This window comes from Capsicum annuum, chromosome 6 (assembly GCF_002878395.1).
Source record: "Capsicum annuum cultivar UCD-10X-F1 chromosome 6, UCD10Xv1.1, whole genome shotgun sequence".
Lineage (NCBI taxonomy): Eukaryota > Viridiplantae > Streptophyta > Magnoliopsida > Solanales > Solanaceae > Capsicum > Capsicum annuum.
Window position 1 is genome coordinate 77,994,813 of NC_061116.1, and position 25,256 is coordinate 78,020,068.

The following is a 25,256-nucleotide window of genomic DNA, read 5'->3' on the forward strand; positions in this document are numbered from 1 at the left end:
TGTACACTGCATAATATCTGAAATAAATGTGGAAACTAGCCATAAGGTTCAACATATCTATGAATACTCATAATACAGAAAAATGAATCTAGTACATCTGTCTGAAAAGCCTCTAAACAATCTGAACTGTGGAGTTGATGAGATAGGTCCCCAACTAACTTCATCAATAGAAAATAAACAAAGACTGAAGCTTTAATAGTAAATTGATATTCATCCTCGATGAAAGGACTTATTGTTACTTCTGCTTACTAGGACTAAACTGCTAAGGATACTCTGGATTCTGTGCCTTTGAACCCATGATGTCAAATAAAACACCATAGCACAAATACGTCAGTACAAAAATGTACTGAGTATGTAGATGAGGTAGTCTAATGCAATTGCTCTACATGCATAATATCTAAACTGAATAATCATGAAGATACCGCATAAGAACACATACATGAATGCACAGACCATGAACACAATCATCACAACTCTAGATACTAAAACTCGAATACCACTTTACTGTAGAGTGAACTCACTACTAACACTGAGATACTGAATTATTGACTCATCTAATACTGATAACTGAGAGTCTAGGTGTACTTACATCAAGGACTAAATTTTGAGCTTACTGCTTTTGACTGACCGAATTAGAGATCATCTTTTCTAACATATTATTTCAGAAGATATTATCAATGATAAGAATTATGATTATTTCTGAATCTGACAACAAAAATACTCAACTGAATATGAGATGGAGATTAAGCCTATCTGACGGGAGATCTCTAGATATGATAATAAGAATACTTAACATAGTCTGAGACTTGAGATCAAGCCTCTTTGATGGAAGATCTTTAGATATGATAATAAGTATCTGTATATGAGACCAAGCCTATCTAACGGGATGGTCCATGAATCAATGGAACTATCTGAGTTTCTCACTAAGATAGACGGCTGTACCACACAGCCCTGATTTTTGAAGATTGATATTGAAACTGCAATTGTGGGAAGTAGTTACTTAACCACCATACCCCAACCTACCATAGGTGGGGTCCAATCTAAAACCACGGCTGGAAGGGTGTCAATACCGTGCCACGGGTAAAGACCTCTCTTCTCAAGCCTCTCTGACGGGATGACCCTCGCAGGAAGTCAGCCCGAGGAAATATAATAGTCAAACCTCTCTGATGGTGATAGCCTCTACTAATGGGGACTCCTGTATTCTATGTTGGCTATGCAGTTCTAAAGTTCAAGGATTGCTCCTAACGACTCAGCCTCTCTAATGGGGAACCGCTGTCCCTTCCCTTGCTCGGTGCTAGTTTCTCCTCCCAACTAAAAGACTCTAAACTAAAATCTTAACTAAACATGACTGAACTTAATCTAATATTGGTCATGTTTCTCAAAAGATCTGACTGAGTTACACTGAGATTACTTAGTTCTATATCTAATGGAAAAGGTATCGAATTATGGTATCTGACTGATGACACAGAGCTTAAATAGATTACTCAAATTGTTTTTGAGATTAGAATTGAATCACTTAAGTACTATTAGATCTGAGCTGATTACAGGACTGAGGCTAGATTACTAGCGATACAGAGATTACAAAGATAATTGAGATTACTAAGCTTTCTTAAGTTCTGCACTTGTCTGAGGATATAGAGTTCTATAGTTCACTGAGTTCTGAGAATCATGGCTCAACTGAAATTATCAAGAAACTAACGCGAACTCTAGACAACATCTCTATTGTCGGGTATAAATACTCCCCGAACTCGATAACATAAAAGTAAAGCATAATTATTCTTGACTAGTCATCACCACAATCATTCATTCATCATCATAAGCATTCGTTCATTATCACAAGAATTCATTTATCATCACAATCATTAAAGCATCTCACAGTCATTAAGACATCACCTCAAGCATTTAAGGATCAGAAACATCTATTTATCATCACAATCGCGAAGGGGTCGCTTTAAGCATCTCTGAGTCAAAATCATCTAATAATGTAGGGGAAACATGCTACTAGATCTTACTCCATTCAAAAAGGTTTTACCTCAACTATTTCATACCTAAATCAGTCTTGACATGTGTTTGGATATCACATTGCTTGGGGAAACTTCATACTATCATGTCATAACTTACTTGCAAACCATTTGGCATATATTAAAAACTTAGCATATATCAAGAGCACATAATTAGGGAATTTAATACTATCACATCTCCACTTATTCACTAAGGTCCTTGAACAAACACTAGACATGCATGGGCTCACACTTATTTGGGGATTTCCTACTACCATGGAATAATTCATTAACTTGGGTGTTTTATCAAACACTAGGCATGCATAAACAAACTCACAATTTGGCGTTTCATCTTCAACATGCTACAATGGCCCTTATGCTTCACCTAAGCTTTTTATAAAACCTAGGGGGAACATGATTCGCTTATTCAACCATTTATACACCCATTTGACATGAACATATCACATAGAAAGCAACATAAGTAAGATTCATCACAAATACCACATGGATTCCACCTACTAGGGTCAAGGCTTATGATTCTTATAAAAAAACATGAATCAAAACTTAACAACACATGTAACATCAATTTAAACTCATACAAATCATTAAAAACTCATAAACATAAAAATCTTTGATTTTTGAAAAGGGTTCTTGAGCTTCTTGGATGAAAGGGACCCAAGAATCAATATCTACATACCTTAATCTTTGAAATTGGATGAATTCTAATGCTTGAGACTCTATCTGCATTTGTAATAAATAATTATCGAATCCCACACTATGAGGAACTTAACTCTTGAAGAAATATTACAGAATTATGGATGAATTTTTGAAGATTAGGGTTCCTAAATTGAAATCCTAGATAGTTTCTCTTAAGAGAATTGAAAGAGTAGATGAAGAAATTAGGGTTTGGATGGGGTTCGTCATATTTATAGAGACCTCCAAAAGGTAAGAAAAAACCAAAATACCCTTGCAAAAACATCCTTAAATTACTGGAAAAAAATAGCTAACGACATCAGTGATAAGCCGTCAAGTTGGTGATAAGCCGTCATTAAATATCATCACAAAAGGGTGAAACTTTGAGTTTCAGGTTAAGGTTGATGACATGGTGATAGGCCATCACGGGCATGAATACTTGTCAAAAAATGTCATCACCAAAGGTAGAAATATGCCTAGGGATGATGACATTGGTGATAGGTCATCACTCTCATGACAGTTTATCACGAATGTCGTCACTCAGTTTCTCAGCCTGACATGGTGGAGTAAAAGGGGCATAACTCTTTGCTTCTATATAAGTTTTAACAAAATTTGTATTGTTGGAAAGATAATTCAAAGAGATTTCATTTGATATATAGTAGGTCCTCTAATTCTATATATACAAGGATTTATAGTCGACTGAAGTTAACCAAAGTATTGACGCTCAGTAAAACTTAAACGATAGGAAAGTTTTCAACTCATCCTTAAGTTAGGGGACCTCTATGATCTTAATTTACGCTCAAATAGATTCCCACATGATTCCAAGTATTTCATACTTGGGAAGATATTTTTGAAACATTTAGACTTAAATTTTTTCTTTACCAAATATGCTCTAAGGCTCAGACTGGTAGAGGATTTTGCGGGACATTATAATATGCCTCCCAAAAGGTATAACAAAAGAGGAATAGGGAATCAGTCAGCACCTCATCCCTTCCAAGAAGATCCTCTGGATAAGCACATCTCTCATGAAAAATTCAGAACAGCATTCACTACTCTAGCCAATTTAGTCACAGCTCAGAATGACCGGACAACTGCTGTTCTAGCCAACCCAGTGGCTAATTCTGCTGAAACCAGGATTCGGAACTTCACCAGAATAAAACCTCCCCTATTCTCCGATTCTAAGTCTGAAGAGAATCCACAAGAGTTCCTCGACTAGGTTCAAAAAGTCACAGATATCATGAGAGTGACTTCTAGTGAAAGTGTAGAGTTAGCCGCCTATCATCTACAAGATGTAACCCATACGTTGTTTAAGCAGTGGAAGGTAGACAGGGGTGCAAATATAAAGCCCATAGAATGGGAAGATTTTGCTACTGCTTTCTTAGGTAGATTCTTTCCCCTAGAAAAGAAAGAATCCAAAGCATTAGAATTCATCAACCTTAGACAAGGTAGCATGAGCATAAAAGAATACTCCCTCAAGTTCACTCAGTTAGCCAGGTATGCTCCTCATGAAGTAGCATATAGTAGATTTACAATAAATAAGTTTGTGTCTAGGATATCAGGTAGAGTGGTTAAGGAGTGCAGGACTGCAATGTTGATTAAGGAGATGAACATATCTAGGATTATGGTCCATGCTCAACAGATTGAGGAGCTTAAACTTAAGAAGAAGGAGAGTGAAAATAAGAAGTCCAAAATTTATAGTTATAGTTTTTCTCAGCTAGGGTAGCAGGGTGGTAACCATTCTCAGCATAGGCAGAAGTTTTTAACCCGAGTTCTATCTTTTGCTAGTGCACCAGTACCAAAGTTCAAAAATGACCATAAAGATGGGGTACCAGGCTTTAAGTCCTAGGGTACTGAAAGTAGGGTTATTGTGAAGAGTGTGGTAAGCATCATAAGGGTATATGTAAAGCTGATAGTGATGTGTATTTTGGATGTGGTAAGACAGGTCACAAGATTGGAGATTGTCTTAGGCCTGGCCCTAGAAGTAAGCAAGATCGTTATTCAACTCAGTCCGGTCCCCCAAATCAGCAGGGTGCCAATTCCAGCTCTATCAGTGGTCAATGCCTAAATAGACTCTATGTACTTCAGTCCCGATAGGATCAGGAAAGTCCTCCTGATGTAGCCACTGATATGTTAGAGATCCCTCATTTACATGTTCACATTTCTTTAGATTCAGGAGCTTCCTCTTTCTTTTGTAACTCTTTGCATAGCAGTCAACTTTAAGGTTTGACCAAATGTTAACAGGACCTTTTTCCAGTCCCCACCCCAGTAAGTCAGTCTAACACAACCCAACAGGTATACCGAAACTGTCCGATTATAAAATCTCTGACAGTCAGGACTTCAGGTTCCAGTAGTAATACCAGTCTGTGTAGGAAATCCATAAGGAAGATGATGCCCGACCCATTCCTATCTCAGTGCAAAGTTTGTACTTTAACCATCGTGATAATTATGCATGCTTTTTATTTTAGTCCCACAAATGTAACTTATATCCATGTACTTTTCATAGAATAGTGTGTGTTTCAAGTTCCTCGTATGAGGAGTCCAAGTTCATCCAATATTACAGATCATGTTCCACGAATTAAAAAATTCCAAACCTAGTTCATGCAGCTCCTGACTCATGCACTCATGTCATGCTTTACAATATGCTTAGCCCACATGATTCATGACTTCACTCCTAGTGTTCAATCAAACTCAAATTATGCCACGTATACTATCAGTTTTGATCCCTCAGTGAATCTGTAGTGTTAATGTTCCATCCCGCAGGCCTCAGTTACATTGTCAGTTCAGTAATCAATATTCAAAAAAGGACTCAAATAGTCCTACAGAACCATGGCTTTTAGATATCAGTTACTTAGCCATTAGAATTTAGTACTCCCGTACTATTCTAACCCTCAGTTATAGAAAACCAGCATTCAGTCTCAGTTATAGTCTTAGTTATAGTTATAGTATCAATTACCGTCTTAGCTACAATCTCAGTCCCAGTCCTAGTCCAGTAGTAAAATTAGAAACTCAGTCCATTTTTAAGATTACCCGACCATAGAATATGGCCATCAGTTACTCAATTATTAGTATTACAGTACCTTAGTTTATAGAATATTTTTGAATCATGATTAGACGTCTGATCTTGCATTCCTATGGTAATGCAGTTTTCCCTCACTCATGCTCAATTACCTTATGTTACCCATTCAGTCACTACCGCCTATGTATAATACCCTATAGTCTCAGTCCAACTATCCATACTAAGTATAATTTAGTCTTACACGCCCAGTATTCAGATATAAGTTAGTCAGTTAATTAGATAAAGTTAGTATATATTTATGCAGTTGTGCTCTGCACCCACATAAATCTTTCAGTAGTCTCAGTTGCAGTGCGTAAGGTATAATAACTTTGTCTTAGCTTTAGATCCTACATATTCAGCTGCGATTCAGTTCGTAGGTACCTTTGCATCGCACTAGTTTTCCTCAGTATCTCAGCAAAATTAATATTCTTCGAGGGACCTAGTGTCATAAGGGGCAGATACACAATAATTCCCCAAACTTTCATGACATAAAACATGCCATTATCTCTTCTCGTAATGAATATAGTTTGGAGTAAGGGGGTACTTCTAAGTTGACCCTTAAACACTAACCTCAGCCGTAAGCCGCATATTCAAGGTACTCAGTTCAAATCATGATATCCAGCTCATGCATCACATTCCAAAATCAGTTACGTTCATGTGTTTCTGCTCATGCATATCTAGTAATTAATTTTAAACTCATTAGCATTTTCAATTTAAGGAAACAGTCTTCCTTAAACTTATCTAGTTTCATGCTCAGATTTCCATGATAAACTTGATATCAATTATCATTGGATATTCAGCCATGCATTCATGAACCAGTTAACCATGCATCAGATATGCATGTTTAGTATGATACATTTAGTTGTTAGTTATGTTAGTCATGGAATCATGTTCCAGTTGTTCATGTTCAGTATGTACGTGATTTTATCTTTTCTTCCTCTCAGGTAGTCTCATTCGAGGATGAATATTCTCAAGGGGAAGATATTGTTCGACCCTGTAAAATCCTAAAGATTAATTCATTCCTTTAAGCTTGTCAAGGGGTCCTAGACTTGGAAAATTCTAGCTAAGTTCTCAGACTTAGCCTGTTATTGGCCTTCGAAAGTAGGAAAACTCATTTTGCCTCCTTAACATCCTTTAATGGTCCATATTTTTATTAGTTCATGATTAGGAAGGTCAATAGGAGTTCCCGGATAAGTTTTGGATTTTTTGAAACATATTTAGATTGGAGTCCCAAAATAGTAGACCAACGCGATCATGGTGCACCGCGACGCCAATCACATTGGTCAAATATTTGTGCAAGCTGCCAGAGCCAAAACTTCTGAGGCTCGATGCGATCATGGAAATGCAGCGAGTATTGCGTCACAACCATCAACACACCGCGTCGCTTATAGCATCGGCACCCAGTTTTTTAGTCATTTAATGTCTGTGTTTTAAAGGGCAAAAGGGTCAATTTTCTATCCTTAGATAAACCCAATAACACGTGATTCAGCCATAGTTCACCCAAAATATAGAGTTTCTCTCAAGAACAAGTTAGGGTTTTCAATTAAGGATTCAAATTCAATTGTGACTCAAATTCAAGAATCTCTCCATCAATCTTAGTAAAATCAGGAACTAAGGTATGTCAAGGGTTGATTTATGGATTCCTTTCATCCATGAAGTCCAAGAACCCTCTTTCAAATTATACAACATGATATTTATGTTGTGGGTTGTTTGTAAGCATGGTTATATTGTTGTATGATTCCCAAGTTGGAATCGTTATGTGTTTTCATTAAACTACGTTACTATGCAAGATGAAATCCATGAATTGAGTTGTTTATGATGTGTAATTTGATCATTTCACCTATTCCCTAAGTTGTGCATGTAGGGTGTTTGAAAAAATGGTTAGGAGGATAGAAATTGGGTATTATAGCTCAATTGTGACTCAAATAATAAATGAATGCTTTACCCTTGTGACCAAGACTGACTTCTATGATATTGTGTGCATTATGAGTGTTTGATGAAATGTTCACGAGATTAGGTTGATGAAAGAATATGCCTATATGCAACTCCATCCATGTACACAATTATGACAGCCATGTGTTTCATTAAATCCCTAACTTATTGTATTATGAATTGTTGATATTGGTTATCTGTTCACGAAGTGTCAAGTCTTGTCAGTTTCATGCTATCGAGTCCTGGGCGTACTTGTACCCAAAAATTTAGCTTTGTGCCTCGAGAAGGTGTCATTTTTCATGATACTCCTATTCAAGCCATGATCATTAGAATTTAGTCAGTTATATGACTCAGGAAAACTCAGTAATCTCAGTCAGTTATCAAATCTTAGTAGTATTCTGTCATTCAATGGAATTTAGTGAACTATGTTCAAATCAGCTAAAAGATACTATCAGTAATAGTTTAGTTTAGTTTAAATTTGTTCAGTGTCTCTTCAGTTGGGAGAAGGATTCAGCACCGAGTGAACCTAAGGATAGGGACTCACCTATTAGCTAGTAGAGGGTGTGATCCTTCGAAGCAATCTTTGTGTTCCAGAACTACGTATCCAGCATAGGTTGATATGTATCCTACGAGTTTAGGGATTAGACACCTCATTTGAGTTTTTCCTACTAGAAGGGGTTGTTGGAAGAGCTCCCTATAAGAGAGGGTTTACTCACAGCTTGTCTTTACCCGTGACACGGTACTAACACCCTTCCAGCTGGTGTTACAAGTTGGACCCCACTAGTTCAGTTTCAGGACATGTCGGTTAGATGATTACTTCCCACAGTTTCAGTTTCAAACTCAGTGTAGAACTTAGTTCAGTTCCACAGAATCAAGACTGTCGGATATAGTCACACAACTTAGTATAGAACTCAGTTCAGTTTTATAGATTTAGGACTGTCAGATACAGTCACTTAGCTCAGTAAAGAACTCATCTAGTTCCATTAGAGCTAGGACTATCAAACACAGTCACCCCGTTAATAGTATATTAATTATACAAAATTCATGTTACCAGTATTCATATTTTAGGATTGTCAGATACAATCAATCAGACCAGTTCTTCATAATCAGACTTATCAGAAACAGTCATTCCTTTATCAGTAATATGACATCAGTTCCTCAGTATTTAATAGACTTAGTCTTTCAGTATCCCAGTATTAGTACCCATATATCACTAAATCCACATTATCAAAATTCATGATTTAGTGTTATCACGATCTCAGATACAATTATGTATTCAAGCATATATTCTTACGTTCAAGTTATTCAGTCAGTTAGTATTGTTCATGCATATGACCCATTGTATTTAGCCTTTCTCAGTTGCATACTAGTTCATTTAATCGTACTGACACATTTGTGCTATGGTGTTTTATACCATAGGTTCAGAAGCACGTGCTCCAGAGTATCAGTAGGATTCCACTTTCAGCAGTCAGAGTCAGCAGTGAGTCTTTATCATTCGAGAATGTTATTATTTGATTATTTTATTCTTTTAGTACTTAGTTTATTTTAGCAGATGGGGTTAGTTGGGGAATTGTCCCATCAACTCTTTATTCAGACAGTTCAATTTTAGAGGCTTTCAGACTATATCATGTTCAGGTAGTTATTTCAGTTGTTTTGGTATTGTTATAGCATATTTTCAGTTATGTATCAATATTGAACATTATGGCCTTTCAGTTCTTATTTTCGCATTTATATATTACCATTATTATTCAAGGCTCAGTTACAGAAATCAGTCATGGATTAGCTTGTGGTCCTTCGAGATTATACGAATCGTGTAGCATTTCGGGTACAAGATTTGAGGCGTTACACAGACTTACCACTCACCACCCGATCACAGAAAAGGCACAACTTACTATTCTCAAACTGATAATTACGAATCTGCTCAAATAATAAGGACCTCGCCTCCACACAAGCAAAAATCCTCGCTGGATCCAAAATATCAAGGCAAACTATAGGACTGGATGTACCATGCCAAGGGCCTCTAAGAAACTGATAGACATGCCAAACTACCCATACTCACTGCCTTGCGACTCAAGGCATCAGCCACCACATTTTCCTTACCAAGGTGATACAAGATGGAAATATCATAGACCTTTAGAACTCCATCCATCTGTATTGGCGAACATTAAGATCTCGCTGGGTCATAAGATGCTGAAAACTATGATGATTGGTGAAAATCTCACAATGCACACCATATAAATCTTGAGCTCGAAAACTACCACTGCCAACTCCAAATCATGAGCGAGGTAGTTGCACTCATGCACCTTAAGTTGTCTAGAAGAATAGGCAATAACACGACCCTGCTACATAAAAGAACATCCAAGACCAACACCCGATCCATCACAACACACCGAGAATCCCTGTCTATCTACTAAAAGAGCAAACATTGGGGCTGAAGTGAGATAATTCTTGAGCTTTCCAAAGTTCAACTCACACTCCTCGGACCATCAAAAGGGAACTTCCTTTTGATTCAATCTAGTTATAGGGGCTGACATAGTAGAAAATCTCTTAATAAAGTGCCTATAATAACTAGCCAAACCAATAAAATTGCGAATCTCCGTCGGAGAAAAAGGTCTAGCCCAATCATGAATCACTAAAACCTTACCCGGTTCTACCATAATACCCATCTTGGACACCACATGTCCAAGAAACTCGACTGGCGCAGGCCGAAAATCGCACATGGAGAACTTAGCAAAAAGCACATGATCTCATAAAACCTAGAGCACAATCCTTAAGTGTTGTGCATGCTTCTCACTACTCCTCGAATACACAAGAATATCATCAATGAACACGATAACAAAGGAGTCTAGATAGGGCCTAAACACATTAGTTATCCCAAAAGACATCACCAAGAAGTCATAGTGACCATAACGGGTCCTAAAGGCCATCTTCAAGATATCCTCAGCCCAAATCTTCGACTGATGATAACCAAACCTCAAATCTATCATAGAAAATATAGTTGCACCCTAAAGCTGGTCGAATATATCTTCAATATGAGGCATCGAATAATGGTTCTTCACCGTCACCTTGTTAAGCTGCCTATAATCAATACACATTTGCATCGACTTATTTTTTTTCTTTACAAATAAAATAGGGGCTCCCTACGGGGACACACTTGGTCTAATGAAACCTTTACCAAGAAGATCCTAGAGATGGGAGTTCAGCTTCTTAAGCTCAATATGAGTCATATGGTTAGGTGCCATAGAAATAGGTTGGGTACCAGGCTCAAAGTCAATAGCAAACTCAATCTTATGATCAGGGGAATACCAGGAAAATCAGCTAGAAACACATCAAGAAACTCACACACAATAGGAAAGGAGTTAAGTGTGGACTAGCTACACGGGTATCACATGCATAAGAAAGATAAGACTCGCAACCCCTTGAGATAAGATGTCTAGAACAAACATGAGAAAGAATCCTCATCAATCCGTGGCTAATCATTCCCTGCTACACGACTGGGGTTACGTCGGGCATGGCTAAGGTAACTATCAATGAAAAATAATCTATGATAGCATAATAGTGGGATAACCATTTCATGCCCAGATTAACGTCAAAATCCAACATATCAAGAATAATAAGATCAGCACAAGTATCAACATCACTAACTCTCATAACACATGATCTAAATATTTCATCCACTACAAAAGAATCACATACGCGAGTGGATACATGCAACGACACAGATAATAAATCACTAGTCAAGTCAAATTCTGGTGCATAATAAGCATATATATAATAATAAGTGGATCCAGGATCAAATAAAGCAAGAGCTGACTTATAGAATACAAAAATCGGACCTATACCTATAGAATCTAAAGTCTGAGACTTGGGTCTAGTAGGTACTGCATACAACTGACCATGCCCGCTACCTGGCTGGGCACCTGGCTGACCTATTGTCCTGCCTTTCTGAGAACCACCTCGAGCACCCTGGTAACCACCCCTACAACCTCGTAAACCACCTTTACCTGAAGGATGAACTATTATAATAGAAGTAGCTCCCTAGGCTAAAACAACCATCACCCCACGACTAGGGCACTCTCTATAGAAATGACCGGGAAGTCTGCAAGTGAAACAAGAATCACTAGCAGAACCAGAACTCATAGATCTAGCTGATCCGACATAACTTCTAAGCCTAACATGGCCTAAGTTGAACCTCTCAAAGACTGATCACCGTCCTTACTAGGACAACTGCTAGTAATGAACCGACCCCTATTACCGGTCTAAAGAGCTACTTGAACTGGTAGACTAGTTTGACTCTGACGCTGAAAATATAAATATAGAGGATGTCCAGCATAAGGAATACCACCCCTAAACTGGAAACTACTATGACTCCCATCAAATCTGCCCTGATACTTAAACCTCTTATTATGGCCCTAACGCTTTGTGTCCTCCATTACTCTAGCAAGTTCAGCAACCCCAGTAAAGGTCCTACCCACAACAACCAAACTCTACGTAGCTATTTGAATAGGAAGTCTTAATACTCTCACAAAGAAGCAAACTCTATTATACTCTGCATCCAAGATGGAAGTCACATGCATAGCCAAATCATAGAATAAGCCTCATACTTAGTGAGTGATATCAAACCCTACTCCAATCTAGAGAGCTAATTTCTAAAACAATCTCTAAAGGTGTGCGATATTAACTTCTCCAAGAAAATCTCAGAGAACTGAGCCTAAGAGAGAGGTAAAGATCCAACTGGCCTAGAACTAAAAAAACCCTTCCACCAGTGTCGAGTAGACAAGTCTAATTGAAATATATTAAAATCCATACCATGGGTCTCAACAAGGCCTAACCCATGAAGCCTATCCTCACAAGCAGTCAGAAACTCAAATGCATTCTCTCCAGGAGAATTAGAAAACCTAGGTGGAACTAACCTCAAGAATATATCCAGTGTCTTCTTCTCCTCATCAGACATAGAAAGCTGGGTGACAACAATCTGAGCAGTTGTCGATGAACAACTGTCGGAATAGAGGGAACCTCAAATCTAGGAGCTATAGCTGTAGGCTATACTCCTATCTCAGTAGTCTACAAACCATCAATAAAACCCAATAGCTAAACTAAAGTATCTTTAAGCCGAGAAGAGGGGATGAATCTTGGTAGAGCCTGGGCTGGTCCTTGACCCACCGTTGGCTGAGGTAGACGAGTCTCTAGCTCAAGTGAAAGTTTGGGGTTCTAGGGAAGCCATATTGATTTACATCTAAGGACATATCATGAGTATGGGTCTCGAGACCTTCCTCACATATAACTGCAGCAAGAGTCCTGGGCATTTGTGAAAGAGTAAAGTCAAGAGTATACCAAACAAACCAATTCAAAATCTTAGCATGATATGAGTGATTGAAGTGAGGGAATCCTAAGAATGTCCTATAGCCTCCCGAAGATAGGAAACAAACATTAACATTCCGATCTACAGGACTATATTAGACACTTGCTCTTGTACCAGTAATATCGGTGAAACCTAGGCTCTGCTAATAATTTGTCACGACCCAATTTTTGAGTCATGATGACACTTACCATAACCCATAAGTAGGTAAGCCAATATCATAACATAGAACTAATACAATGGGTTACCTTGGTAGGAAAGTTCAACATTGACCCTGTATAGGAATACAATATAACAAAGATATTCCACAAAGAAACAACTAACATTTCAATACCAATTCCATGACCTGATAGTATTAGTACAAGAGCATCTCTATATTTGATAATTGAAATTACAACTCAATATCTAGTAGTCTTAAATAGTTTCATACATTCATCTTAAATATAAAATATGGAATAAGGATAGAAGGGAAAAAGGGAAACTCGAACTCCAAGAACTTACCATGTCTCATGATGATCAACATTGCACGACCTCAATTCAACGATGGAAACTAGAACTCGGGTCTACACCTAAAAGGTACATAAGTAAAGTATAAGTACCATAACACGAGTACTCAATAGGTATCATCGGCCAGCTAAGATAAATTATAATATAAGGACAATATAAAGTAAGATAATAACATAAAGTCAAGGTACAAAACAGAACCTGAATCTTCTTTGATATCACTATTTAAATAAATAATAAACTATAATAATAGTACGATATTCCATATCCACATATACCATAACTTTTGTACACATGAGTAATTATTTTGGAAGCATAAAGCCACAAATATACAATAGCAATCATTTAATTACCATAATCAACACAACTTCCATCATTAGAGTATAAAGCAAAGGAACTTACCATGATGTCCCATACCGTCTGGATGTACACTGAAGGAAAACAAAAAAAGAACTCGTCACAGCATCCCATTCCACTGGAGAGTACACCAATAGATCAATCCATTAACATATCAAGGAACAAACACACAAGCAACTTTCTAAAGTTGTGGGATTGTACATTCCCACTGTGGCCTCTTATCGAGGTCTACAATCATCATTAATACCCTAATAAGACACAACAAAGCCGATATCACCATAACATAGTTATATAGTTATTTGATCTCTAATTTATTAATAAAGTTCTTGTATAGCCTATACTAGCTAGCCTCTATTTCCATGAGCCACTAGTTTGCAAGTCTAATAGTTTACTACTCATCAAATAAGGAAAATCTACAAGTTTCCAACACTATTATTTATTCACCCATCAAAAAGCCATCTTCAAGTTAGCCTCTTAATTATATAAGTCATCAATTAAGCAACACCGACATCAGATACTAGATGTCAACCTAACCACTTATTACAAAATACTAGGCCTATTATTAGTGAGCCTATCGCAACCTTAAGGATAGGTTTCTATATTTTAGCTAAGTATAGTCCACTAACGAGTGTACTAGGTTTCTAGCCTATAAGTCATAGTCATTTATTAAAGGCAACTAGTTATCACATAAGCAACTTTTCTAGGCAAAATTCTGTAATGTAACTATTTATCCAAGTCAAGTAGATATATTAGGTGAGCACTAGGTTCTACACAAGATTGCACATATCAATTAGCCTTAACGAATACTTGGCATAATCCACTTCTAGTTACTAATTAGAGTTAACAAGGGTCACACCTCTTATATAGTGGTTAATGACAAAGAATAGATAACAATTTACCAAAGAAGACATCATGTCCCAAGTACACAAATGGGTTTATCAACACATGTATAACCTCACATACAACCATGCATTCATATATATACTTACCACACATAACACTATCACACCATCATTACCTCTTCCGAATTCACTGGACATTATCATAACATCAATATATCCTCCGAATTCACCGGGCATAATCATAACATCAATGTATCCTCTGGATTCACCGGGTATCTTCATCACATCAAAATATCCTACGAATTCACCAGGCATCATCATAACATTATTATATCCTCTGAATTCACCAGGTATCATCATTATACACATATATATAGACAGTTCTATATAACATACAACCCATAATGATAGAGTATAAGTAATGTAAGGTAACACATAACATCATAGTTTACTGTTAATCATCGCTAGATAATATAAGTAGATGCATGAGCTTGAGTTTCTAAATGATCTACGCAATCACCACTTTTCCAAGTTAACATATTTATTAGCAAATCAATTATAAGTCAAGTGCATACTGTCTAGATACCTCTTTTACTCTTACTTTTCACAACACTAACCCCAAAGGAAAATCCTTCACATAAACATTAGCTTAATTATTTGGCTTGGGTCATAGCAAGAGTGGTAACATAATTAGAGGTTCACTTGGTAAACACATCAATAATCCAAGCGATAGCATAACCATAGGTTTAATTTACAAGACGTTCCAAGACTATACATATCATGACAACAAGATAATAAATCAAGTAGACAATTATCCAACCATCGACCACATTCATATTTGAAAACCAAGTTTAACCGTTATAACCTAAATAATGTAACATAGACATTCCTCAATTATCTAGGTCACTAAGGAACTACATAGTTCAACCTTAAGTGGGTCAAGTCCCACTCCTAAATCCTAATAATGCCAAAGTTCCTATACTAACTTCTACCCAAATTTGGCTAGGTTAGCTAAAATCATACCAAAGGGCTTATCAATCCTTACTAAGACTATAAGAGAAAATATTTTTCATGTATTATAACGCACCAGATTCTGAACCCTAAACACTACACAGTGCTTATGACCACAAAAGACCACAAGCTAACCCTTGACTGATATCTGTAACTGAGCACTGAAATACATGTTATAAAAATATGAAAAACTAGCAAAAACTTTCCATAAGGTTCAATGCTTAAATAAAACTGAATAAAGTATAATGATACCTAAACCAAAATAACTGTCTGAAATTACTCTAGTCTAAAAAAGTCTCTAAACTGTCTGAGTATAGAGTTGATGGGACAATCCCCCAACTAACTCCATCTACTAAAATATTTAATCTAATACAATAATAAAATAAGGATCATCCTCGCATGATGAGGAATCACTGCTATGTTTACTGTTGCTGGATAAATCTAAACTACTAAGGATGCTTTGGATCCTGTGTTTCTGAACATATGGTACAAGACACCATAGCGCAAGAGAAAAGTATACATCAGTACGTGAGAATGTACTGAAATGCTAGATGAGGTAAGGTTGAATACAAGGGTTCATATGCATGAACAATACTAACTAAATATCATGAGACTACTGAATGAGGATACATGCATGAATGTATAAACTATAACTAAAATCATAATAACACTGGATGCTAAATTCTAATAACGTGATTTCTGATAACTGAGTGTATTGATACTAATACTAATTGACTGAAGCTGAGATCAGGCCCTATCTAGTGGGGGATCTCTGAATTTTCTAATAATGAGAATAATTGACTAAACCTGAGATCAACCCTATCTAGCAGGTGGTATCTGAATCTATTGGTAATAATACTTGATGGCCTGTAACTAATAGCCATGAATTTTATATTAGGTATTAATACTTGATGGCCTGTATCTAACAACCTTGACTTCTATTAAAGTGAACTGAATTCTATCTTGAAGACTGAGACTGAAATTGAAATTGTGGGAGGTAGTCATCTAACCGACATGCCCCTTCTAGTTAAGTTGGGGTCCAACCTATAACCTAAGTTAGAAAGGTATAGTACCATGCCACGGGTAAAGACAAGATTTTAGTGACCCGCATCTATCAGGTACTCAAATGATAATGGTGGGTCCCTCATCAAACAGGTTAAGCCACCTCATCAACCCTCGTCTAATAGGTTTGATGTCTTAAATTATACTGTCCACATAGTTCTGGAGATCAAGGATTTCTTCTAAGAATCACACCCTTTACTAATAGGTGAGTTCCTATCTTTGGGCACACTCAAAGCTGAATCCTACTCCCAACTGAATAACTACTGAACACAAAAAACATGCACCCTCATCAAATAAAGCAATTATGTTGATCTACAAAACACCAAATGTGTGGTGGTTAGGACACCCCACGCTTAGTTGCTAACATAATTATTTTGGTATAAGAATTAGGGTACTCAGATTTTCCCTCAATTATAAATCAGCATAAGCACATTTTTCCAAATATCATAACACTTCAAGCTCATCTGTTATTCAATATCTAGTGCCTATAATAGTCCTTACTTCATCAATGCAAGATTTCAATTCAACATTTGTGCATGATTTCCCATGAATTCAGACAATGAGTATACATATCACAATATGAGAACAAGCAGTGAAGAGTGCTCAGAACACCCCTTAACACAAAAATTGAACCATAACTAACTTTTTAGCAATTATGCATACACTTGTTCCCACTCTAACCACATCACAATCATCATTATATAACAAATTCAGGAAAAATTTATCAACATATTTGATCCGCAAACATCATTCAATTAATATATGTGAAAAACAAGAATGACTTCACCATATGCCACCATACTACATTAACAATTTATTCATCATACCCAAATCCCTAAGTTGCATGTAAATTCATAACAATAAGTCACTGACAATAATGGGTGGTCACAAATCAATAATTATCAGAGTTTACCACATTCACTATTATACTCTTATGGCACAATTCGTATCACAACTTTAACTATTTGGTAAATTCCATCAATTTATGAAAACCATAGGAGAAAAGAAAAGAATACTGAAGTACTTACCTCAATAATCTTGAAATAAAAGATAAGGGAAAACCTCAACAACGCCTATGGGACAAGAGCTAAGGTGGTTGACAAGATTTGGTTGTAGGGATTTTAGGGGCGGTGCTAGTAGTGTAAAAAATAAAGGAAATTTAGAGATTTAAAGGGGTATATAAAGAGGTGGGGGAATGGTATAACCCGAAACTCAGAATTGGATCTAGTGATAGAGAGAGCGCGCAACACACGATGCAGTGCACATAAATAGTATGCGCGACACCCAATGCAGTGTACAAAAATAGTGCATGCGACACATGATATCGCACGATGCTACTATATTTAGCATTATCTCATCCACAAATTAAATGTAAACACAGTGTTGGGCAGTATTGCATCCTCTTTTTTGTGTTCACTCTTTCACATTTTATTAGGGAGTAGGTTACTTACCTGAATACTTTTCTAACAGTGTTTTACTTACCTCTCATTTATCTTCTTTCTTCCATGTTTCTAATTCCTCTTTTTCGTGTTCACTCTTTCACATTTTATTAGGGAGTATGTTACTTACCTGAATGCTTTTCTGATAGTGTTTCACTTACCTCTTATTTATCTTCTTGCTTCCATGTTTCTAATTCCTACATGCTTAACCAAAAAAAACAACTAACGTAAGAAACATGGGTTGCCTCCCACTTAGAACCTTAGCTTTGGTCGTGACACGACGTATTTTTTTGTATTTTTGTTATCTTTTTCTTTTCTACAACTAAAATAGACATTAATTATTCTATTACATTACATTTGTTGGTTGCATCCCATGCAGCACCTTATTCACATTGTGGTACGACTCATCTCAGCCTCACTCATCCTCAAAGGTGATGGACACATTATCCTTATCTTCATGACTTGCCCAATAATGCTTCACACGTTGTCCATTCACCAAAAAACTTGTCAGTGCTCTATTTATTCCATAGCTCTACTTCTCCATGAGGCATCATTTGCACCACCTCAAAAGGCCCAGACCATTTAGATTGCAATTTTCCTAGAAACAACTTTAACCTTGAATTGAATAGCAAAACAAGTTTTTCGAGTTCAAACACTGTCCTGAATTTGCCTGTCATGCCATATGTTGGTTTTCTCCTTTTACAACTTGGAATTTTCATAAGAGTGAATATGAAACTTATCAAGTTCAACAAGGTGCAACAATCTCTTCTCTCCAAATGCCTTTATCTCAAGATTTAACTTTTTAACGGCCCAATAAGCTTGATGTTCTAGCTCTACAAGAAAATAACACACTTTTTTGTAATCCAAACTATATAGTGAGGTTCCAATAGGCATCTTATAATCTATCCAGTATGCCTATATTGGATCATCTAGCTTCTCGGTCCAATCCTTTTGTTGCCCATTAATAGTCTTCTACAGTATCGGCTTTATCTCTCGGTTGGACACCTCAACTTAACCACTTGTTTATGGATGATACTAAGTGGCAACCTTGTACCTAACACCATATTTAGCTAAAATATTTTTAAACCAAGAGTTAATGAAATACGTACCTCTATCACTGATTATAGCTTGGAGAGTGCCAAATTGGGAAAATATGTGCCTTTGTATAAATTTTAATACCACTATTGCATCATTAGTAGGACAAGTTGAAGCTTCTACCCATTTAGATACGTAATTAACCACCAGTAAGATGTATAAGTTACCATTTGAGGACAATACACCAAACATTGAATACTTCAATTACAAGAATGTTTTTTAGGGGCATCTCATGACACTTTGAAATTATACCTAACCTCTAGCATTGATTACAAATTTTTACAAAAGCTACAATATCTTGAAACAATGTTGGCCAAAAGAAACTGGATTGCAACACTTTTTGGGTTGTTCTTTCACCTCCATGATGGCCAACATAAGGTGATGAATGACACTTTTGTAGCACTTGTGTGAATTCAAATTCCGGAACACATCTGCGTATAATTCCTTTACGACCCTACTTGAAAACATGTAGCTTATCCCATATGTAAGCATGAGAATCATGAAGCAATTTCTTCTTTTGTTGAATTATAACTTTTGGAGGATAAAACTCACCCACCAATAAATTCACAATGTCCTCATACTAAGAAACTTTACACTCCTTTATAGACAATATATTTTCATCTAAAACCTCTTCCCGAATGTAGAGAAAGTTATTACCAACATGGTCATGAGTATCTAACCTTGACAAATGGTCTGCACCTTGATTTTCTACTCCTTTTTTATCACAAAACTCTAAGTCAAACTCTTGAAGTAATAAAATCCACTGGATCAATCTAGGATTTGCATTTTTTTTACTGAAGAGATACTTGATGGCCACATGGTCTATGAGAACAATAAATTTTGTGCCCACCAAGTATGCTCTAAATTTATTAAATGCATAAACCACCGCTAAAATCTCTTTTTCAGTGGCACTATAATTCATTTGGGCATCATTCAAGACTTTACTAGTATAGTAAATAGAGCAAAATACGTTGTCTTTTACTTGCCCCAAAACAGCTCGTACAGCCACGTCACTAGCATGACACATTAATTCAAGTAGAATTCCCAATCAGGAGAGATCAAAATAGAAGCTTCTATCAGCTTCTTTTTCATCTTCTCAAAAGGTTCTTGACAATCCACCCCACAATAAAACTTGGCCTTTTTTTCTAAAAATTTACACATCGGGCTAGCAATCTTCAAAAAATCCTAAATAAAATGCTTGTAGAAACTTACATGCCCCAAGAAACTTTACACTCCATTGACTATTACTGGATGTTATAGCTTTTTGATGACTTCAATTTTTGTTCTATCTACTTCCAGTCCTTTACATGACATTTTATGGCCAAGGACTATTCCTTTCTTTACTAAAAAGTGGAACTTTTCCTAGTTCAACATCAAATTTATCTCTTCATATCGAGCTAGGACTCGATCTAGATTCTGGAAGCATTAATCAAAAGAATCACCATAAATAGAGAAATCGACCATGAATACCTGAAGAAATTCTTCAACCATGTCATAGAATATTGCCACTATGTATCTCTGAAACATTGCAAGTGTATTGGAGAGGCCAAAAGGCATGCATCTGAACGCATATGTGCCATATGGACAAGTAAAAGTCATCTTCTCTTAATCCTTAGATGCAATTGTGATTTGATTATATCCCAAGTAACCATCAATAAAACAATAATACTCCTTCCCTGCCAACCTATCTAACATCTGATATATGAATGGAATAGGGTAGTGGTCCTTTCTTATGGCTTCATTTAGCATCTAGTAATAAATACAGATTCTTCACCCAGTCACCATATGAATGGGAATTAGCTTATTTTCTTCATTAGTTACCACAGTCATCGCATCTTTCTTTCAAACTCAATGTATTGGTCTTACCCACTTGCTGTCCAAAATTGGATAAACAATCCCATTATAGAGCCACTTAATAACCTCTTTTCGCACCACATCTTTAATCACTAGATTCAACCTATGTTGTTGCTGCACCCTTGGTTTGAAACATTCTTCCATGTGTATCTTGTGCATGTAAAAAGCTGGGTTTATTCCTGTAATGTCAGATATTTTCCATCCAATCACCTTCTTCCTTCTTTTTAATCCTGTCATTGCTTTCTTTACTTGAATATCAGATAAACCTATAGACAAAACAAAAAGCAAGGTATCACTATCACCAAGGTAAACATATTTCAAGTATGAAGGAAGAACCTTAAGCTCCAATTTTGGAGCTTCATCAATTGAAGCTTTGGGGATGGTACAATTGGCCTATTCAATGGCTCATAAGGCCATTTTCTTGTTTCAATGACCACCGAATTCATGACATGAACTAATGCCAACACCTCTACATCTCTATAAAGATCACAACCCACCAAGGCTCATTATAGTGGATTATTTAACAATAACAGCCTCTGATCAGACTCAAGATCTATAACGGATGTAGCAGACAACTCCTCATATATAGTTGGCAATTTCAACACCTTGTACACATCAGAAACCTCAACTTTGTCGTACACTCTCATTGTCATTTTCCCTATTACTAAATCAATTAATGATTGTCCTATTTCTAAGAAAGCTCATCTCAAAATAAATGGGACAATCAGATTAGCTTCATAGTCTATAATTAAAAAGTCCACCAGAAAGATTAGTGAACCCACTTGTACCAAAATATCTTCAATAATACCATCTGGCCTAGCAAGGAACCTATCTGCCAACTTCAAAATAATAGTAGTGGGTTTGGGACTCCCAAGAACCATATTTGGGTATCACGATGTAGGCATAAGATTTATGCTAGCTCCCAAATCACACAATCCACGAGCACTGATGGTTTGGCCAATGGTGATCTGAAAAGTAAAACATCTTGGATCCTTCAGCTTTATGGACAGTTTGTTTTGAATCTTAGATGTGCACTCCTCAGTAATTGCAACCATAAAATACTCTATCAACCAATTCATTTTTGCCATAATCTCCTTAAGATATTTTGCATATTTAGTAACACTGTGCAGAATATCAACAAGAGGATGATTTACGTGAACCTACTTTAAAAGATCTAAGAACTTCTTGTAACTCTCCTCCTCTTGATGTTTCCTTTGCATTTGAGGGAAGGGTAAAGGTAAAGTCTTCGTCTCCACTTAAATTTGATCACTTACAACTTTTTCTTTGACCCTTTTCTCCTTCTTGTCTTTAGAATCATCATCATTGGTTGTGGGACTAACTTGCTCATGAACTACTTCCTTTAATTGCAACCCACTCTTTGATGTAACTGTATTTACCTACTTTGGATTTGCCTCTATGTCACTAGGTAGACCTCCTTGAGGTTTTGTATTTTGTGCTCCTGCAATCTGACCGAGTTACAACTCTAAATTTCTAGTGAGCAACTATTGTCTCTTCAACTTTTCTGCAAACTGTGCTTGTTGAGTCCTCACTTTTGCTGCAAACTACACTTGTTGAGCAAAAGTTTCTTTATCATCTCCTCCATATTACTTGATTGAGTAGAAGCTTGATTATTCTTATCCTGCTATTGATTTTATTGCACTGGCCCCTTATACTGATTAGTGTTCTATGCTTGATTTCAACCCAATGAGAAATTGGGATGGTTCCTCTAGTTGGGATTATACGTATTTCTGAAATTCTACTATCCCTGACGATTCGTATTCCCTACATAGTTGATAAAATCTGGATTAGTCAAACAAGCATATGTTGCATGCTCACTACTTTCACAAACCTCACACCAAGAATTTGCTTGTTAGACTACATTAGTTGTAGCTGCTGCTTGTGGAAGCCCCAACTTTATGATATTAAGCTGAGCAATCATATGATTTTGCATTGCTGTAATTTACACTTGCAATGTACTGGATTGGTATACCTCCAATACCCCTGCAACCTTCTTAGGAGCACTCCTTGAATCATTATTTCAATCAAGATTCCCTTATAAAACCTATTCAGTAATATGTATAATTCATCATAAGTCTTCTCAAGAGCTTGTCCAACTGCAGCTGAATCCAAGATAATCTTGGAATTTGGCTCTAACCCCTCAAATAAAGTATGAATAAGAAAATCATAACACTGATGGTGGTGAGGGTAATTTCTGAGCATACCTTTAAATCTCTCCCAAGCTTGGTAGAGATTCTCTCTTTTCTTTCTAAAACTTAGAATATCACTTCTCAAACGTGCTATCTTTCCTGATGGAAAGAATCGAATAAGGAACTTCTATGCTAGATCTTCCCATGAAGTGATGGAGAGTGGTGGTTTAGTATGTAACCAGTTTTTTGCTTCCCCAATTAAAGAAAAAAGGAAGAGTGTCAATCTGACATAATCAGTATTCACCCCTTTAGGAATATAAGTATAGTTTATTTCCAGAAAAGTCTGTATGTGCTGCTGCGGGTCTTCATGTGAAAGGGTAGAGAACTGCCGCACTAAATTTAACAATTGCACTATATTCTAATTCAATTCAACTTGACCACCAGACTCGGTCTTGCGAATACTATTAGTCACATAGTTCATGAGTAGGATTTCCACCTCATGAACAAGTCTAGCAGCTGCTTGAGTAGGAATAGTAGGGATAGGCTGAGCTGGGATATATCCGGTATTTGAATCGATAGGTTCATTTGGATCAACTAGATAAGACATTTGAACCTATTGAAGGGGATATTGAGCTCTTCCCCTATGTTGAAATATCATTTTTGGTTCTGCAAAAAGGCTCTACCTACACTTTATCTCTCGCTAGTCCTGTAATCTGCTAATCCTGCAAAAATTCAGCCGCTAAGATCATGTCGTTAACACTTAAACTTATTATCAAAAAATCAAAAATTTAGCAATTTACTAATTATACTAGTCCTCGGCAACAGCGCCAAAAACTTGTTGCGACTCAAATGCACACGCAAATGAATTCGATAGTACAAGTAATATAGTGACTTGGACAGTTAGATATCATTCCCACGAGGACTAAGTAACTAGAAATTCAACTATCTTTTAGTTTTAGACAATGAGTTATTAAGTGTTGCAAAGTATCAAGATTATTTGGAATTTACGAATAAAAATGTAAATTAATAAATAAGAAATAGCAATTTATGACAATCGTAAAACAAGCACAGTTGTAAACAGTAATGACGAGAATTCCAGGGTTGAGGCATCTTGATCAATCATACGAATCTCTCTTCTTATCGCAGTCTAATTGGTTATTGGGTTGTTGATTCATAAAGTTTATGCTATGATCTTGGTATCCCAACCTCAAATCTTTTATCTATGGACTATTTCAACTACAACTCCCACAGATATACAACCATTCATCTATATTTATAAAGTTAAAGATTTATCCTACAATTCTATCTTACAATTCTCCTCTTGAATTCACATAGAAATATAGATTTATTTCAATGGTGGTCACTCATCAAAATAGTAAGATCAAAAAATTAAGAACTACCCAAATGATAATCCAAAAAGAAACTACGATAAAAACTAGCAAAGAGTAATCATGTTCTTTGCTTCAACACTAGAACAAGTGTGTTTAGCCACTCATGTTTGAATTCAACGTCCAAAATAAATAATTAATCATACCAAGATGAAATATTGAATTAAAGAAGTTCAAAAGAATGTCTAAGAACCCTAAAAGAGAGAATTTTATGTTGTTCCGCCACTGCTATGCATGCCAAAAGTGGTTGAAATTGTATTCACATTTTCCTTTTATACTGGGCCAAAATTTGCCTTAGGGTGAACTATATCATTCATCGCATGCTTTATCTTGGAGCACTAGAGCATGCTTCGCATATTGTATTCCACAGAAGTGGAGCATGCGTCGCCTACTAAATGCACGCAACCAATGGAATTTAGTTCTTCAAATCTTTCTAAGGCATTAGACCCCTGAAGTAGAGTATGTGATGCACGCAAATTGCATGCTCCTACTGGAATTTGTCTTCATAATTCTAGTTA

General features: G+C 36.5%; 1 non-coding gene across 1 annotated transcript; it reads left to right on the top strand.

Moving 5' to 3' along the window:
- The first annotated feature begins 23,394 nt into the window (after positions 1 to 23,394).
- On the top strand, positions 23,395 to 23,498 carry LOC124899834. The gene has a single exon (XR_007057398.1). It is a non-coding gene; the product is annotated as a small nucleolar RNA R71 (small nucleolar RNA).
- The last annotated feature ends 1,758 nt before the right edge of the window (positions 23,499 to 25,256 follow it).